The following is a 6,689-nucleotide window of genomic DNA, read 5'->3' on the forward strand; positions in this document are numbered from 1 at the left end:
ACAGAGGCAATCATGACCTCTCCTTCTTGGCCCCCAAGGATGCTTTAGGAGATAACAATTTTTCTCTGGAGCCCTTTTTCTGAGCCCTGTTGCCATCAATGAGTACATCCAGGGCTGAACATGGATGAAATTGAACCACTGCTGAAAATTATTTAACTGACAACACACCCAGCACCACTCCAGATATTGCTCTAGCTTGTCTGCCTTTTCAGCATTTCCTTTCTCTCCACAGATTCTTCCACTCTTGCTAAAACCAGCTCCACAGGTTGTGGCAATAGTTTCAAGGGGTTGTGTAAACAGCAGCATTGCCAGGTCATCTGCGCCTCTGCTCAGCCGGTGGCAACGCTGGCGTCTCTGCTCCCTGCAATCTGTCATCCTAAAGTAGACAGAGGTTGACAGTTGTTCTCATGCTGAATGCTACCTTTGCCGTCAAGCTACCGCGCTCATCCAGCCATAATTTATTGAAGTTAGCCAGGTGGCTTTATATTTCAAAGGGAGAGACCCTATTTCCATGGTAACTGGACTGGATTTTTGTTTCTTCTGATATCTGGAATGGCAGCATTTCCAGAAGGGGTATTGGGCTGCTCTGTGACATTTTAGGATTTTTTATTATTATTCTGTAGACAGCTGGGCTATGAAATGCGTCAATCTTTTTTCTATGACTGAGTGCAGTTCTGGTATTAATGATGAAAAGATGGCTGGTTCTGTCAGTCCTGTTTTGTCTTGGGGAAAAGAAAACAGAAATGACTTATCCTTTGGATCATTCGGTAGGCTCATCGCACCTTAGAACCATTTGAAAGCAACCGTAATGGCATGGGCCATGTGTCTGACTGGGAATGACTTCACTACTATGAAAATACCTCTGTAGATGTTAAATAATGTCTTATGTACCACTAGCACAAGGATGAATTAAGATTAGAAAGGAGTAAGGTAGAGCTGATGCAGGGGAAAAAAGATAAATATCTGATGGCTATTAAAATGCATATCTTTCTTTTTACAGAGATTAATTGAGTTATAGTTTTGTTAAAAGCATCTTTCAGTTTTGTTAAAAGCAATAAGAACCCAACAGAAGTATCTTATGGTCCTGTTTTGTATTAATTATTAACCGGCAAGAGTAATCAAAATCATTAAATAAATTTGGCTCTCTCCATTACAAGCATAGCAGTGTTGTTTGCAGTGGCAGACCATGGCCAGATCTGACATTTCTAAGGGAAAAAAGAGTGGGCGAAATAGAGCAGCTGGTTTTTGTGGCGCATGCTGGGAGAGAGCAGAGGTGAACCCATGCTGGGGGGCAGCCCTGAGCTGTGCTGGGGCACAAACCTCCCCCTCGGGGAACAGCCCCACGGGGTTGTCTTATGTAGCTGCAAGTACCGGCACGCTTATCTACCAACTTCCAAGTCCATAAATTGTTTTACAGTTTGAGGCCAGTGGGTAAAAAAGTGTCCCATTCGCTTAACAGCAAACGGTTCCCTTGTTTGGAGTTATACTGTCATTTATTCCTTTTGCGCCCCTTTTATTTGAGAATTCCTCAACCATCGCCGCCAGAGACTGGGGATTTTCAGCGTTGCTCCTCCTGGGCGAGGCTGGGAACACGGTACGGAGCTGGCTCTTTGATCTGCAGGAGTGGTGGTACTCACAGCGATGGGCACCAGCTTGGACCAGTGCCTGTCTGCTGGGGAAGCATCCTCCTCCTTTGAGGTTAGGGAGCTGTCTAAGCACCGACCGCCCCTGGCTCCTGTGCCCTTCATTTGAGTTGTTTAAATGAAGAGACTCCTGTGAATGCTATAAAACTGCAGTTTACTGAGAAATCAAGGACCAGTGGGCTGTGATAGGAAGCCAATTTAGTCCAGAAAATGCGAGAGCCGCGATAAGGAAGAACAAAGGACAAAAGGAAAAAAGGCAGAAATCATGGCTAACAATTATATGACTAACCCACTCACTCCTCTGCAACGATTAAACATTAAACTCCCACAAGCTAAGTAAACAAAAAAAATACCCTCTGAATTCCCCTAAGGCTTTGTCTCTGTAGCAAGGTCTGGATTTGAGGGACGAGCACAGCCGCATCCTCCGCCGAGCTCCCCTCTGCCCTGGAGGTGCTGTCTGTAACAGGGCTGTCTCTGCCCTGGCTGTCCTCAGCTTGGGGTGCCGAGCACGCCGTGCCTATAGCTCCCATACCATCCCTATAGATGCAGCAGGGTGTCAGAGGCTCTGTCCCTCTGCAGAGCAAGGGGCTCCACCTTATCTGCGTGGGTTCTAGCCCAAAGAGGCAAAATGGTACCTCTTTTTTTTCCTAGAAAGGAATAACTTGGGTTTACCTCTCCTTAGCTGCTATAACCCCACTAGCTTGTCCTCCTTTGGCTTCATTTTATTCATCGGGCGGATCCCAGGCACATGCGGATTGCCTGTAGCCTGAAATTTGGCTTTTGCTACTTATCGCGTCCTCTGTTTGCCAGCCCAACTTTAATTATTCTGACTAACTTCAAAAAGCTGAAAGAGACTTAAAATCATCCCGGATTACAAAGCAAGGAGCCGAATTTACTTTTACAGAGCAGCCTTGCCAAAACAAAGACCGCAAAAGTGGTTCTCTCATAGGTGGACTCAACCACCACTTTTATCAAAGAAAGGAACGGAGCAGCCGGCTTCCCACGCGGCTCCCGTCCCAGCTCCGGCTCCTGTCCTCGCAGAAACCCAGCTTCCCTCGGGAATGCAGCGCAAGCACGCACAGGCATGCCGGAGCGAGCAGCACGCAAACGAATCTTCCTTTCCAGGGTCCCACAATGCGCTTGCTTAACGAAAAGCTCAGCTTTCCACCTCCGCTTTGGTCTGCCGCCTCTGTTTGTGTTGCAGGCTGTAAATGGGGTCAGCAGCAGTTGCTGAGATTGTGATTCATTTTTTTCCTGTGGACAACAGTGAGTCACTGCAAGGAGGGTAGGGGATGGATTACTGGCATGGAAGGCTCTGAGGTGGTGTTATCCCAGAGACGTGTCTGGGGGCAGCTGGAGAAAAGGGGATTGAAAGTCCCCAGTTGCTGACAACGAAGACTTTCCCACTGCAGCATCTCCCCTGCTGTCCGAGCAGCGGTGCAGCAGTCAGGTACCCAGGAAGGTCTGGGGGCCAGGGTGAGACTCTGCGAAAGAGCTACGATATAATTCCAAGTCACCACTTTTAGGCATGTAGAGTAGGTAAACCGAGATGCCTTGGCTGCACACTTGTTCACAAATACACCAACTTTGTTAAATCGCCACGATAAATCCACACGCACAAAAGGTCAGACGCGCAAAAAGGATTTCTGTTTGCAAAATCTGAAAATATCCCACCCCTGAAGTTCATCTCTGAACACCATCACTTGGAAGGGAACAAGGCATCCGAAATCAAAATTAGAAGTATGTTATCAATCATAAATGTTTATTTCTTCAATGCTGTGGCCAAACCCATGTGGCACTTACAGTCTATTCCTGGCTGATATAAATGGGGCTGTAGCGTAATGGGACTACTCCTCAGCAGAACTAAAGGTAAGGCTAGGCAATTGCAACTGGTCGAGTTATTGTGTCTAATAAGTTGATTCAGCCACATGAAGGGCTAGCTTAAAATAATGTATTTTTTAATCTCTGCAATAGGCTATGGGCCTGTTTGCAGCTAGGGAATATGATTCAGTGAAAGAGAAGTGGCATATTAAGCTCAACTCCTTGAACAAATGTGTGTGCAAATAGCAGTGGTGGATTAAGGACTTAGTTTTAATGAGTAAAAATGTAGAGCTCTAAGGGAGTTAGAGAGCTGAACAGAGGAAAAGTAAATGTAAAGGTAAAATAGGAGAGGAAAGGAAGAGAACAGGGAGAAGTAAAAAAAAAAAAAAAAAAAAAAAATTATGGAGCAGACATAAAACCAGAGGAGATTACCAGGAAGAAAACAAAACCAAACGGAGACTGGGTTGTCCCCTTTCAGATGGTGATGGTGAAATGAAAAAACCTCATTGGAACCTAAAGCAGTCACTTCAGTTCAGCTCCCCCGGAGAGCCTCATAAAACCAGCACGACGTACCCAAAGATACGGAAAATGGTGAGTACCGCTGCTGTGTAATCTGTTTTCTTTCATTTGATGGAGGTCATGACTTTGATATTTTCCACCAGACTGGCCCAATTTGGGTGTCGGGCTGTTTGTTTGTTTACAAATAGAGAAATGTCTCTGACATCTGTCTGCATTCTCCTAGCAGCTACCTCATGGTTTTTGCAACTTCCCAGCCTTGCCCACGGACCTTTCTTGGAAGGTTAGTTTAGTTTGTGTTCATTAGAACACCCTTTAGCTGAACTCACTTAACACCAAAATGACAAAATTGCAATGGATGAAAACTGTCTTAGCCTTTACGTAATGTTTTGCTAATTTTAACAGACAGGTTGAGTTGTAGGAACCGGTAGGGATGCTGAAGAGCCATAAAGAGATTACATAGTCAGATATTTCTGGAAACGTCTAGATTTCTAGAAATACACATGAAATCATAACGAGATCAGAGTGCAGCTGTGCAGAGAAGAGGCAACTCTTTTTTCACCTCCATTGTCAGGCCAAAATTAGTCCAACGCCAGTTGGAGAAGTGATGCGGTCGCTTGGCTTTACAGCAGCTAGAGCAGAAACCTGTGAAATGGCCACAAGCTGGGGCTGGGGCTGGGTATTAATGAGTCCCTTGAGCCCTTGGAACAGCTCCTGGCTCATCCCTGTGTGCACCCTGCAGCAGGTTCAACCTGCAGCTCACCTCCTGGGGCATCCCTTGGGGTTACCTGGTGCCACTGCAGGAAACAGAATTAATTTGGGAAATACACGGAAACCACAAGGTCAAAGCCTCGAGCGGAAATTTTGCGAAGAAACAAGCTGTTCTCTGCGCAGCCAAGTAATAACCTTACGGATTTTGTGTCTGACCCTTATCCCCATGCTGCGAGGCTCCCAGCTCCTTCCCATGTCCTCCTGGCTGTCCCCTGGGGTGGGCTGGGGCTGCGGGCAGCTGCCCAGCGGGCAGGACCACAGCCAAGCACCATGTGTCCTCTCCGCCAGCATCCCGACAGACACCTCTCCTCCCTGCCCCCTGCCGATTTTTTATCGTATGGGCAGGGATGTCATTGTCTTTGGGATTCGTTAGGCTCTCACAAACTTGATTCTAATTAGCCAGCGGGTTCCGAATTATGACAAAACGTGTTTTAGCCTTAATTCTGCTTTAAAATTGGCTTCTGTGTAAGAACACATGAAAAATGATGTGTATGAGCTTGGGAGCTTACTACCTACACCATTTATCTACTAACGGCTATCCCTAAATGTTTTACATTTCCTACAATATGTGAATTTTATAATTGTACAGCTAATTGAACAGGGGTTTTATTGAACTGTCTCTGGGAACAGTTTACACTTAAATACTCAGCCAACTGTTAACTGCTAAAGCTTTTACAGAAATTATTGCCTTAAATTTACTTTCAAAATTGTGATTTAGTGCAAGCACACTGCCATTCTTTTAGCAAGCAAAAAATAAACTTTATGCTGTAGAAATGTACACATGGTCTTTGGCAGACTGTTTTCCTGACCTCAGAATTACCATGAAACATGCATTTTAAATACTGAGAATCTTGAGAGTAAATGTATTTACAGGAATGAAAGCCTGACCAGAATGATAAATGAATCAGGCTTAATCAGAAATAAACAGTGACCTATTCATAGCTGTTTCAAAAAGGCAAGAATTTTGCAGATGTTGTTAGGTCAAGTTATATAAAAAGACAGTTTATAATGAGCAGAATGTGTGTGCTAAAGTCAAGGGAAGTCTTCACAGACACATGTTTTTCCCATAGCTACGTGACTTTATTCCCCAGTGGCGTGGCTTCATTTTGATACATGCTCCTTTCCATCTCTGACCATTGCACCATCCCCTTGGTGGTGGGACTGCTGGAGAGCACAGTGAGAACTTGGCGAGACACGGGAAACTGAAGTTTAGGCTTAAATCCCTTAAGACATCCCAATCCATATTCATGGGAGGGATGCCCAGTGCCGAGCAAAACCAGCCCTGGGAACATGCACGACGGCCGGCACGGGGGCGATTGCTGCACCGCTCAGATTTTAGGCAAGGTCAGACATTATTCTGACATATGCATCAGTGCCCCATGGTGCCCGCTCCCCGTGTACGGGAAACGCTTGCTCAGAAGGCAGCTCCGGCTCCCACGGGCAAGGTTTTGCCTGTCTGGAAATGCAATTTTGCGAGCCCTGTGTCTGGAGTCCAGCGGGAGTAAAGAACTCATCCAGAGCTGGAGCCCATTTTTCTCCCATCTCAAGCGATGGGAGAGTCAGGCAAAGGGCTGCAATTCAACCAGCAGTGGAGCTGGGGTAGAGCCAAGATGAGCTTTGAAAGTGCTCAGGAGTTGACAGTGATTTTCATTTGAAAACCCTGATTATAGAGCATCTGCACTGAAGCCCAGAACACCAGAACCTGTTCATTGGCTTGGAGCCCAACACACGCTCCATTAAACCACATTTCATTTATTCTAAATAAATAATCGGCATCCTTTATGGCACCGTAATATATCTCAGGTAGTATCTCTGCTGTTATTAAAGTAGAAGAAGAGGGGAAGGAGACTGATAGCTGATGTTTCATGCACTGAAAGGCAGCATTAATCATAACCCGGGTACAAGATGGCAGTGCTGCATCAGTTCTGGCCTGAGCCT

The sequence above is a fragment of the Aquila chrysaetos genome, chromosome 11 (assembly GCF_900496995.4).
Source record: "Aquila chrysaetos chrysaetos chromosome 11, bAquChr1.4, whole genome shotgun sequence".
Classification (NCBI taxonomy): Eukaryota; Metazoa; Chordata; class Aves; order Accipitriformes; family Accipitridae; genus Aquila; species Aquila chrysaetos.